The following is a 12,771-nucleotide window of genomic DNA, read 5'->3' as shown; positions in this document are numbered from 1 at the left end:
AAGAATAAAAATGAGTATGTTTCTAAAATGTGCATTTGTGTTGTTGCAGAACCCAGAGTCAGAGAGACCACGGAGTGAAGGAAAAAGAGATTCTTTATTTAACGCGCGGGCTTAAGGCTGGAATCATTTCCAAAGAGCCAGAAGCCCCGATTTACATTAGCACATTGGTTTTATAGACATTGTGACACATAGGAAACGGCTCCTCCTCCCCCTCCCGCGTGGGGTTGCAGTCCTCAACATTTCTTCTCCTAGCACTATTGTTTATAATACAAGAACTGGGTTATAGGGTAGCCATGATAAGGAGAGAACAGAAGAGAACAGCAGAGAACAAGATATACAATTGTATGACCTTTGACAGGATAAGGAATTCCTGTGTCTCGTCAGCTTACAACAATATATTCAAGGGAGAAAGAGCTCAGCAAGAACATGAAGCATGAGACTGCATGAGGCTACTTAGTCTGACCCCCGATATGGCTGCTACAGTGTGTGTGTGTGTGTGTATTTATTTATTCACCCCACCCCACCCCCTTATCTGCAATAGTCCAGGCATATCAAAAATTATAATAGGTTAAGGCAGAAAAATATAGAATTCAGTTGTGAAGGTGGGCCTGACCTGGCCTTGTAAGTAGCTTGGTTCAGGCGAGGTGCCTGATGGGATTGTGTCTGTGTGTGTGACCACGAGAAGGTACTTGTAACTTGCTCATAAGCAAGAAATTCCTATCTACCAAAGTAACTCATCCCTAAAGATAAGAAGGCCGCTGTGCTGATAAGCCTGTGCTGAGCACTAATTGGTTTCTGAGCATGCGTAGTGTGTCTTTCCTTGTTCTCCAACTTTCAGTCTGTATAGATGCATCCTGTTTTCTTTGGGAGGGGGAGAGACACAGTTTTGTCTGTCTCTCCCACGGCCGTGATGTGCTTTAATAAATTTCTGACTGGTCAACCGAACATGCCTTGGATATTTCCTTAACAATTTGGTACCGTGACTCGGATCCCAAATGCTGAGGAGAATTGAACCAATTTGGGCCGCCATTCGCTGACCATCCCAGAAGCGCACACCAAGGTGAGAGACCTTTTGAAATCTCCAAGTCTGGGACTCAGCGTGAGGCGGCCAGTGGGACGATTCTGCCTTGGCTGATGGGATGCTGCTGTTAAAGAGACAGTCAGTAATTTAAGCACTTGGTAAGTTTTTGTTTTTGTTTGTTTGGGGAGGTTACAGAGGTCCGTGGGATCTGGTGTCAGGTGAATGAGAGTTGCCTTCTGTGAACTGAGAAAAAGAACAGAATGAGAGCTGCCTGGCATGAATTGAGGTAAAAAGGACCAAGGCAAATTATAGTCGCTGGAGCCTTGTGTGGGTGCGTTTTCCTTCTTTCCTCCATGGTATGAGCCGGCCGACAAGGCACGGACCTCCTGAATACATCATACCGGAATAGGGATGTACGAAACTCACCTTTTCGCAGAATCTTTCGCGGTGTGGGGGGGAGGCGATCCGGTCCTCCCCCCCGGAATCCTCGACGGCTGGCTCCGCTCTGCAGCCAGGCCGCGGAGCAGACGGCCAGGGCCATCCGCAGCTGGATTTCCGGCCGCGGACGGGCTGCTGCGGACACAACTGGCTTTTATCTTATGTAAATATTTATGATTTATCTTGTAATTTATGATTTATCTTGTAATTTACGATTTATCTTACGTAAATATTTACGTAGGCTAGAACGCGAAAAATAAAGGAATGCAAATAGCACCCACTACGCTATTTGCGTTTCCCTTTTTTTGCCGTTTTATCTTACGTAAATATTTACGTAAGATAAATCGTCGAAAAATAGGGAACGCAAATGGCGGCCGCAGTAGCTGCCGCCATTTGCGTACGCTGGGGGGGGGTTTGTGGGGGGGGTTAGCTATGATAGGCTATGTAAATTCTTACGTAGCCTATCACGACTGCAAGGATGGCAATTCGGCCACCGAATTGCCATCCTTGGTAAGTGCCGTCCCGGGGGGATTCCGTGGGGGGTGGGGGGCAGGAGGCCGTTCCGCCACAGATTCCGGGGAATCCATGGCGGAATTCTCTGCCATCCCTATTCCTGAATGAACGGAGATTGCAGTGAGCGACCTGACCTTTCCTTCACTCCCTGCCATGGTGTGAGCTCCCTAGACTGCGAGTGACCGATTGTGCCTCCGATTCAGTGGGAGTCGGTCTCTGACTGTACCTCGGAATTTGGCAGTGCCTTTCGTTTCTTGCAACCCATGGAGACCTCCCAGTTGTTTTCCTGTGTGCTCCTGTGTGAATTGAGGATGGGGTCAGATTCTTCCAAAGAAATTCCATAGCCCCAAAAGGGATGCCTTCAATGTACATGTGCAGGAGTTCCAGACCGAAGACTTGCAAGTTTTAGACAAATGGAACTTGACCCATCCAAACAATTCCCCGTGGTTGGGACCTTTGATTTGGACAGAATTGTGCATTTAAAGGAAACCTCGGAATCTCGAGGTCCAGGGTGGCACAGCGTCAATGAGAATGCATCCTTTGATTGCGATGTTGAGACGTCAAAAAAAGAAAGGAAAAAAAGAAGTCACCTAAGTCCCGGGGAGTGGGGTGTTAGGGACTCCCAAGAAACACTGAAAGACCAGGCCAAACTTTGAAACATCAGAAAAGCCACAAAAAATTTAGAAAACCAGCGATTGCTTGCTGAAATCCTAATTGTGCTAGTGTGAACCAACTCATGCAAGTTATTTTGCCCCAAGAAGTGTGCACTAGATTAAAGGAACAAGCAAACTGGCCAAATGAAGAACCAGCTGATCTTAATACTTTAGACCAAGCGCGCATCAGACGCTGCAGAAAACTGATTAGGCTAAAAAAAAGATCGTCAATCTAAGCAAAACAAAAGTGAGACTACACAGACTACATGGATTGTCTAAAGACGTTTTGGAAGAAAAAAAATCCCAGCATTGCTGCCACTTTTCTGTAGCCAAGTTGAGCATTAGAAAAATAGGTGTCCCCACCAGCCTGGACAGCTGATGGAAATGCTTCACACCTCCAAGCGGCTTCCCCTTCCTCCTCAAAACTTCTAAGCTGAGAGGTTTGTTACTTTTTCTTTCTATTGACCAGAGACCTTTTGTGTAAACTTGGTTGCACTATCTTTGTTCCCTGACAGAGCAGAATCATAGAATCATAGGGCTGGAAGAGGCCTGCAAGACCGTCGAGATCAACCCCCTGCTCTGTGCAGGAAGTCTGATTCCCAGGCGGTCTCCCATCCAAGTACTAACCAGGGCTGACCCTCCTTAGCGTCCAAGATCAGATGAGATCGGGCGCATCCATGTTGCCTTGAGCCACACAGAAGAGAGGTGTGATATATAATTTCTGTAAACCGCCCAGAGAGCTTTGGCTATTGGCTGGTATAGAAATGTAATAATAAATGAAATATCAATTTAATAAAATATATAAGTATCCTGCAGTAACAGATGTCCCAGCATTGCCTGCCCCAATAAAGAGTTGCAGCCTCCGTCTGTTTTAGCTTTCCTGTGGCTAGAAAAAGTGGAATACATTCTATTAAAACTCTCTCACTGCCAGTTGTATTTTCCCCATCTTTGTACTATCCACGTGAGTTCCCCGGCCCAACATCAATACTTCAGCATCCTGCTGAAGATGTGGACAGTTATCAGAAGGTGACAAGGCAACACAGTAGCATTACTGAAATCTCTTCCCCACTTTCTAATTTAAAACTGTCTGAACTGGTATGGCATTATAGTGAAGAGTAGTTGCTGTGAGCCAGGATGCATCCAGTTCAAATCTCATTTCACTCAAGCCATTATTCTCTCAGACCTCTGCCCTGCTTTCCACTGTACATATGGGGATAATAATAATAATACTCTCCCACTTTACATGGCTGTTTTGGGTGGTCATGTCTCCTAGTGTGCTTCCAGATGAGCTTTTTATCTTGCAATTGTCCTGCCTCGTTCACAGAATTTTACGGGGGGTCCAGACGTCATCAACTTCCATTTGTAACCCTCCCGTGTTTTCCCATAGCTTCTTCTGCCTTTACTTATTTACTTATTTGAATTGTAACCCACCCGTCTACCAAGAAAAATGGCACTCAAGGCGATTTTCTTTATCAGAAAAGCAATCTATTAAGGAGGAAAAGATGGAATAGCTGTGCAATGCCTTTCGATTGGTAGTGTTAGGAGCCCTCCCTCTGGAAGCACCCCTGCTTTTCAAGGACAGTCCTCTATTTGACGGCATCCTCTGTTTGAAGGGCTGTCTGGCCCTAGTCACAAAACAATCATTTCCCAGAAGGCAAACTGGTGGGTCTAAGATAAAAGTACCTACAAATCAAGAACCGAAGGGCAAGACTTAAACAGCACCACTTTCCAACATTATTTCGTTGCTGAGCCGGAATGCAGAGAGCCAAGGATGGGGGCTGAGCTCCAAAACACAAAACCACTCTTTTGAACCCAAATTAAGATGGCACTTCCCTTTGCAGCATGCCAGCTTCTGTGTTAAAAAAAAAATCCTTTTTCAAATTAAAATAAAAAGACGTAAGAAGTACAATAAAAATCAGGAGGGGCAGGGAGCCTGGTGGGGACCAAGAGAGGTGCCTGCGGGCACACCGGCACCCAGAAACACCACACTGAAGACACGAGATCTAACTGAACCTGGGAGGACAGGTCTGGAGTGTAAGAGTCTTTATGGGTGGGGAGGGTGTCTACTTGGCTCACCTGAGACTAGGGATGTACGAAAGTCACTTACCTTTTCGCGGATTCTGTTCATGGGGGGGGGAGGCGTTCCGTCCCTCCCCCCGGAATCCTCGACGGGTGGGGGAGGCAATCCGGTCCTCCCCTCTGGAATCCTCGACGGCCGGCTGTACTCCGTGGCGGCTCCGTGGAGCAGCCGGCCAGGCCCAGGCCAGGGTCGTCTGCAGCCGGATTTCTGGCCGCGGAGGGCTCTGGGTAAAACAAAACAAAACAAAACACATACGCAAATGGCCTCGGCTACGGCCACCGCCATTTGCGTACGTGTTTTGTTTTTTTTCAAAAACAATTTGCATTCCTTATTTTGGGCCATCGGAATCTACATAAATATTTACAAAGACTATGACGGCGAAAATAAAGGGGAACACAAATAGCGTAGCGGGTGCTATTTGCGTCCCTTTTTGATTCACCGTTTTAGCCTACGTGTAGGCTAAAATGGTGAATCAAAAAAGGATGCAAATACCACCTGCTATGTTATTTGTGTTCCCCTTTATTTTTGCTGTCATAGTCTACGTAAATATTTACGTAGATTAAGAGGGCAAAAATAAGGAACGCAAATGGCGGTGGCCATAGCCACTGCCATTAGCGTATGCGGTGTTTTGTTGTTGTTTTTTTAACCCAGAGCCCTCCGCGGCCAGAAATCTGGCTGCAGATGGCTCTGGCCTGGCTGGGCCTGGCCGGCTGCTCCACGGAGCTGCTGTGGAGCACAGCTGGCTGCGGAGGATTCCGGGGGGGAGGAACGGATCGCCTCCCCCCCATCGAGGATTACGGGGGGAGGGACGGAACACTCCCCCCCCCACCACCATCAACATAATCCGCGAAAGGTAAGTCACTTTCGTACATCCCTATTGGCAAGGCCGGTGTCCACCCTGGGGTCTCAGCATTCCTGCTCAAAAACGAAATAATGTTGAAAAGTGGTGCTTGGCATTAGCACTGCATTTCTGTTCTTGGCACTAACACAGTCTCTCCCTCCCTCCCTCCCTCTGCCTCAGCACTATAACAAAATGAATAATTGGCAGGCCTGGTCTGGAGAGCACCCCGAAAGGTGGAAGACAACAGAAGAAGCCAATGTGGGTTCACAAGAAGCTCAGAGATGACCTGAAAACAAAAAAGGACACATCTAGGAAGTGGAAGGAAGGCCAAGTAACAACGGAAGAGTACAGGCAGGTAGCACAGAATTGCAGGGATGGCGTCAGGAAGGCTAAAGCTGAGAACAAGCTGAGGCTAGCGAGGGATGCTAAAAACAACAAAAAGGCTTTCTTCAGCTATGTGCATAGTAAAAGGCAGAGGAAAGAAATGGTTGTTCAGCTATTAAATAAGGATGGCAAGACGAGAGGTGGATCTTCCATCCAGCGACTGGGCCCAACCCTAAGGCTGACCCGAACCCAGCAAACGGCTAAGCCGAGCCAGCTGTCCGTTGTGGGAAGGAGGTGGGACAGGCGAAGGGGAAGTGGCTGAATCCCCTTCGCTTCCCTGATGGAGGGGCAAAGGGGACTCAGCCGGCTTCGGCCACCCCGCCTCCTTCTCCCAGCGGGGATGGAGGTGGGGCAGCCTGAGCAGAGGGAGACTCGCGCGCGTGCTGGGAGAGCGGCCACCTTCCCCGGCGCAGGCGATGCCCAACGCTCTTCATCCCCGTTGCTGTCTCTAGTCTCAGGTTCTGCACCCTGCACAAGAGGAGGAGGAGGAGGAAGAGGCCCAGTCCAAAGGTGTGAAGAAGCCCCCGCCAGAGCCGAAGTCTGAACAACTCTTGATGCTGCTTCCATTTGTACAAGTCCAGTGTTCACTGCTACTTTCTACGTCCCCGGAGGAGAATGAATAAGCACACATCTTTTCTGAGATGCTTTCACTGTTCGGCTTGCTTAGTGGAGCGAGCCCCCTCCCCCTCGCCTTCCCCTGGATCTCAATTTGATCACCGGGTGTTTATGGCTGCTCAGCTCCTCACCGTGAGTTCTTGGACAGACGCATGGCGCTGTTCTCCCATCGGGGAGTGAGCGCCGCCGCCTTCCACAACACTGGGATGAGGGGCGACTGTTTGGACCCCAGAAGGATGTCCTGCTTTCCACCACGAGATGGGGCCAGGCTGCCACGTCTGCTGCAACCACCTGGAATCGCCTGTTATCTAGAGGCGCTTGGGCCCTTCGCTCAAGGCCAGGCGCCATCCCTGCTGACTGGGAGGTGCTAACAGCTGGAGTTGGTGGGGGGTTCCCGCCTCTGGGAGGCCAGGGCGGTCTTTGAAAGGAGGCTGAGGCATGGCGTCTCCCTTCGCCCTGGCGGCCCTGGACCTGCAGATGGCTGGGTGCTCTGCAGGGAGATCCATACTTCGGGATGTGAGGACAGGCCAGGTAGCTTTCTTACTTTGCTTGGGTGTGCGTTCATACAGCTCTGTGTATACGGCTGAGTAATTTGGCTTTGTGCCCCCTTGTGTAACTTGTTACTTCCATTCTCCCCTTTCCCTTGACCCCTTTATTTCTGTCTTAATAAACCTTTATCCAACCTTTAGTTGGTGTGATTTCTCTGCAGAGCCTCAGTGCTAATTTCAGTGCCTCTCGGCTGAGGACGGTGGCTACTGGGTATTTGGGGGACTGGAAGGCCGGATTTGGCCAGCCTGATTTAGTAGGAGAGCTGGAATCAGGTCCAGAGAGGCCCTATCTTACAGGACGGTTGGCGCTGGTCCCAGCGGATCCTCCACAATCCTTTTAGAAACTAGCCACAGACATGACCAAAGAGGTTCAGCAGCAAGGAGAACAGGAATCCCAGCTTGGTCCCTTCTGTACTTTGCCCTTTTCCCTTGAGGGGCAGAGAACCATGGACAGTGACTTCATAAATGCCGGACTTGCAGGGCCCCATAACGCTCTGCCCCCCCCCCCCCGGCCACAGGATGTCTTTTCCGATCTCCCCTGCCCACCCGCAAGCCCCGCTGCTTCCACGCGGTGCAGGAGGCGCTCCAGCCTCCAAGGCCTCCTGCTGCTTTGTTTCACTCTAGAGGGTAAGAGAGGGCCGGCAAAGCCCCCCGAAGCCGTTTCAGGGAGGCGAGAGATCCAGGGAAGGAAGCCAGCTGGAGAATCTCAGGAGCCACCTGCAGGATTAGAGGCTCACAGCGACTTGTGCGAGTCACTGTCTTTCCCACCCAGCCCCGGGCACAAACACAGGGGCGCGGCCGGGGGCTTGCGTGCTGGCAGAGGGGCGGAGAGAAGGGGTGGCGATTCCCGGACGAGCAGGCCTGGCTCACCTTCAGTCTGTTTCCCGCCTCCCAGCTGAGCAGAGCAGAGCAGAGCAAGCTGCTCCAGCTGGTCCAGGGACTACAGAAGCAAGCAAGCTCCCAGAGCGAGTGGACAGGGGGAGCGAACAGTAGTTGGCCAGGGGAGTTCGGCAGGGGAGGTCAAGGGGGAGGCCCCTAACATTTTTTTTTAACTAACTTTTTTCCATTTATTTGTCTTGTAACACACACTTCCACACCAGTGGGACTCTGCTTTTAACCTCTACTGAGCAGAGGAGCAGGCACAGGCTAGTCTAGAACAATCACAAAGCTAGACACAAAAAGGGAAAAGAGGCTATGGAAGGACAAGACTCTCCAGTGGTGGTTACCTGCAAGGTGTGTGCAATGTTTGTTTTCTTGCCTGAGAACAACGTGGCCTACACCTGCAACAAGTGCAAGTTGATCACGCTGCTGGAGGAAAAAGTAAGTGGACTGGAGCGGCGACTGTCAACCCTCCGGGGAATAAGAGAACACGAAGAGTTCTTGGACAGAATGGGGGAACTACAGCAGCAAAGGGCAGACCAGAAGCTTGAAGAGCAACAGCAAGATGAGGCAGTGGGAAATGCTGAGGTGAAGAAAAATGGAGTAGAGGACACTCCTTGGAAAAGGGTGACAGTTAGGAGAAGAAGATCTAGATGCCACTCTGCACCAGTGGAAGCAGTGGAGCTGTGGAACCGATTCCAGGTACTTGCGGATGAGACTGGAGGGCAGCCTGCAGAGGAAGAATCACAGGGGAACCTGCATGAGAGTGAGCAAGAGGCTGAAGGTCAGTCAAACAGAGGCAATGAAACCCAGGCCTACAAGAAGAAGAAGAGAAGAGTGGTAGTAGTGGGAGACAGGAGTGCTGCGTGGGATCGAGACCCAAGTATGTCGCGAAGACCCATGGACTCGCCAGGTATGTTGTCTCCAGGGAGGACGAATTAGAGACGTGACTGAAAGGTTGCCTGCACTCATAAAGCCCACTGACAGGTCTCCCTTTCTTCTCATCCATGTGGGAACAAATGATACCGCTAAGCGGAGCTACGAAGAAATCACGTCAGACTTTGAAGCTCTGGGAAGGAAACTCAAGAACCTTGGGCCAGATAGTTTTCTCATCCATCCTTCCAGTAGCTAGAAGAGGGATAGAAAGGGAATGAAAAATACTCCGGGTGAATGACTGGCTACAAAGGTGGTGCCAACGCAAGAGATTTGGATTCTGGGACCATGGGCTATACTTCCTGGAAGATGGGCTGTTGGCTAGGGACGGGTTGCGCCTCACAAAGGATGGGAAGAATGTGTTTGGCCACAGCATGAAGAACTTCATCAGGAGGGCTTTAAACTGAATACTACAGGGAAGGGAGATGTAATGGGGGTAACAATGGACGTAGGCTCATGCACTGCAATGGAGAGAACAGCTCTGACAGCGCCCAATAACAGTCTTCAGACACATGTAGGAAGAAAGCCAGACTATGAAGCGCATGGTCTTCGATGTCTATATACTAATGCCCAGAGTATGGGAAACAAACAGAACAAACTTGAACTCTTAATCCAGGAGGGAAATTATGACTTGATAGGTATAACTGAGACTTGGTGGGATGACGGTCAAGACTGGAATACAGCAATTGAAGGATTTAACTTCTTCAAAAAGAACAGGAGGAACAGAAAGGGAGGTGGGGTTGCACTGTATGTGAAAAATACATATCTCTGCACAGAAATACAGGAGGATGAGCTTGGTAGCCCCATCGAGAGCATCTGGATCAAAATAAATGGAGCAAAGAATAAAAGGAACCTGATGGTCGGAGTCTACTACCGGCCACCCAATCAAGGAGAAGACGAAGATGAAACTTTTGAAAAGCAAATAGCCAATGTTTTAAGGAAGCATGATGTAGAAGTAATGGGGGACTTCAATTTCCCCGTTATTTGTTGGGAGACAAATTCTGCAAAACATGGCCCCTCCAGGAAATGCCTGACTTGTGTGGCGGATAACTTCCTCCTACAGAAAGTAGAGGAAGGAACTAGAGGATCGGCTATCCTTGACTTGATCCTAACCAACAGAGATGACTTAGTGGATCAAGTAGCAATTACAGGAACTCTGGGGGAAAGCGACCATGTTGCACTTGAGTTCTTGGTTCTAAGGGAAGCAAAAGCCAAGTGTAGTCAAACATGTACCCTGGATTTTAGGAAAGCTGATTTTAATAAACTCAGAACAATGATCAGTAAGGTCCCATGGAAAGCGACGCTGACAAGAAAAGGAGTCCAAGATGGGTGGGAGCTTTTAAAAAAGGAAATTCTCAAGGCACAATCACAAACAATTCCAACAAGAAGAAAAGGTGGAAGACAACAGAAGAAGCCAATGTGGCTTCACAAAAAGCTTAGGGATGACCTGAAAACAAAAAAGGACACATCTAGGAAGTGGAAAGAAGGCCAAGTAACAAAGGAAGAGTACAGGCAGGTAGCACAGAATTGCAGGGATGGCGTCAGGAAGGCTAAAGCTGAGAACGAGCTGAGGTTGGCGAGGGATGTTGAAAGCAACAAAAAGGCTTTCTTCAGCTACGTGCATAGTAAAAGGCAGAGGAAAGAAATGGTGGTTCAGCTATTAAATAAGGATGGCAAAGCGATAACAGATGACAAAGAAAAGGCAGAGGTGCTCAATTCCTACTTTGGCTCACTCTTCTCCCGAAAGAGGGTCTATGAGCCCCCTGGCAAAGGTGAAGTGCAGGCTGAAGGGGCAGGACTGCAGCTTGAGATCGATAGGCATATGGTCAAGGAACACCTAATGACTCGGAATGAGTTCAAATCTCCAGGGCCAGATGAACTGCACCCTAGAGTCATAAAGGAACTGGCAGAAGAACTCTCAGAACCACTGTCTATTCTCTTTGAGAAATCATGGAGGACGGGGGAAGTGCCAGATGACTGGAGGAGGGCTAATGTTGTCCCTATCTTCAAAAAGGGTAAAGAGGAGGAACCTGGGAACTACAGACCAGTCAGTCTGACATCAATCAATCCCAGGGAAAATTCTGGAGCAGGTGATAAAGCAATCCATCCGGAAGCACCTTGACAACAATGCCGTGATTACTCGAAGCCAACATGGATTTGTCAAAAACAAGTCCTGCCAGACAAATCTGATCTCATTTTTTGATCAAGTAACCTCCCTTGTAGACCATGGGAATGCTGCAGACATCATATACCTTGACTTCAGCAAATCTTTCGACAAAGTGCCCCATGATCTCCTGATGAGCAAATTAGCTCAAAGTGGGCAAGATGAAACAACGATCCGGTGGATCCACAGTTGGCTACAGAATCGGACTCAAAGAGTGCTTCTCAATGGGACCTTCTCAAACTGGGGAGAGGTAACGAGTGGGGTACCGCAGGGCTCAGTCCTGGGCCCAGTGCTCTTCAACGTTTTTATGAATGTCTTGGAGGAGGAGGTGCAGGGAATGCTGATGAAATTTGCAGATGACACAATGCCAGCACCCCAGCTCCCTCCATGCATTAAGCATTTAGTGGTCTTTCAGCTAGTTCTTTTCTACTCCACACCCTGGGTTTTAACTAATGGCTGCAGTTAATTCTAGCACCCCTTCTCAACAGGCAGGCAGACAGCTGTCCTCACATCCTGCTTCTGGCTTTCCCGTGCGCAGCTGGTTGGCCACTGTGTGAACAGAATGCTGGACCAAATGGGCCTTGGCCTGATCCAGCACAGCTTTTATGTTCTTCTGTTAACCTAGTCATAGAATCATAGAAGCTCAGGGCTGGAAGGGGCCTACAAAACCATCGAGTCCAACCCCCTGCTCAATGGCGGTCTCCCATCCAAGTACTAACCAGGGCTGACCCTGCTTAGCTTCCAAGTGCCCATTTTATTCAATAGCCTATGGAGACGTTCCCCTGACAAAAGTTTAGTTAGAATATCTGCTAACATATCTTTTGTAGGGCAATACTGCAGGTATTGAAGTGCTCTTCAACATTTTTATGAATGACTTGGAGGAGGAGGGGCAGGGAATGCTGATCAGATTTGCAGATGACACAAAATTGGGTGGGATAGCTAATACCTTGGAAGACAGAAACAAAATTCAAAGTGATCTGGATAGACTGGAGCGCTGGGCAGAAAACAACAGAATGACATTTAATGGGGATAAATGCCAAGTTCTGCACCTAGGAAAAAGAAACCAAAGGCACAGTTACAAGATGGGGGATACGTGGCTCAACAACACTACAAGCGAGAAAGATCTTGGAATTGTTGTCAATCACAAGTTGAATATGAGCCAACAGTGTGATGTGGCTGCAAAAAAAGCAAATGCTATTTTGGGCTGCATTCATAGAAGCATCGCTTCCAAATCCCGGGAAGTACTAGTTCCCCTCTACTCAGCACTGGTTAGGCCTCATCTGGAGTACTGTGTCCAGTTCTGGGCACCACACTTGAAGAAGGATGCAGACAAACTGGAGAGGGTTCAGAGGAGGGCAACAAAGATGATCAGAGGACTGGAAACAAAGCCCTATGAAGAGAGACTGAAAGAACTGGGCATGTTTACCCTACAGAAGAGAAGACTGAGGGGAGACAGGGTAGCGCTCTTCAAGTACTTGAAAGGGTGTCACAGAGAAGAAGGCCAGGATCTCTTCTTGATCATCCCAGAGGGCAGGGCACGGAATAATGGGCTCAAGTGACAGGAAGCCAGATTCTGGCTGAACATCAGGAAAAACGTCCTGACTGTTAGAGCAATACGACAATGGAACCAATTACCTGGGGAGGTGGTGGGCTCTCCCACACTGGAGGCGTTCAAGATGAGGCTGGACAGGGATGGCCTTGT

At 49.1% G+C, this 12,771-nt stretch overlaps 1 long non-coding RNA gene across 1 annotated transcript; it reads left to right on the top strand.

Moving 5' to 3' along the window:
• The first annotated feature begins 2,179 nt into the window (after positions 1 to 2,179).
• On the top strand, positions 2,180 to 7,232 carry LOC146349106 (uncharacterized). Its single transcript, XR_014790827.1, has 3 exons — positions 2,180 to 3,065; positions 5,727 to 5,897; positions 6,383 to 7,232. It is a non-coding gene; the product is annotated as an uncharacterized LOC146349106 (long non-coding RNA).
• The last annotated feature ends 5,539 nt before the right edge of the window (positions 7,233 to 12,771 follow it).

Source organism: Heloderma suspectum, chromosome 4 (assembly GCF_057233095.1).
Source record: "Heloderma suspectum isolate Gila_16-S chromosome 4, 16-S_ref, whole genome shotgun sequence".
NCBI classification, from domain to species: Eukaryota; Metazoa; Chordata; class Lepidosauria; order Squamata; family Helodermatidae; genus Heloderma; species Heloderma suspectum.
The sequence above is the reverse complement of the archived record's forward strand: the minus strand, read 5'-3'. Positions and strand labels throughout refer to the sequence as shown.